Consider the following 348-nt stretch of genomic DNA (forward strand, 5'->3'; position numbering starts at 1 on the left):
TCCCTTCAACCCAAACCAGGCTGGGATTAAATTAATGGGAAAAAAGGGGTTTTTGGAGCAGACGGCCCCCAGAAGGACAAATCCTCCAAAAGCTGATTGGCTTATTGAATAAAAAAAGAAAAATACAGCCTGAGAATAATCTTTTTCCTTTTCCTGTGGCCATATAAAACTTTAAGAAAAAGAAAAAAAGAAAACCTGGGGGATGTTTTTTAACAAAAAGTTATGTCAAAGGAAAACCCAGAAACCCTGAAATTCACCACAGCAAAAGCCAAAACTCTCCAGCACATCCAGAGCAACCCTGTGCCACAGACACAGTCCATGGACCCCATCGCATCCCGAAGCACGGGC

The sequence above is a fragment of the Nestor notabilis genome, unplaced genomic scaffold (genome assembly GCF_000696875.1).
Source record: "Nestor notabilis isolate BGI_N333 unplaced genomic scaffold, ASM69687v1 scaffold19362, whole genome shotgun sequence".
Classification (NCBI taxonomy): domain Eukaryota; kingdom Metazoa; phylum Chordata; class Aves; order Psittaciformes; family Psittacidae; genus Nestor; species Nestor notabilis.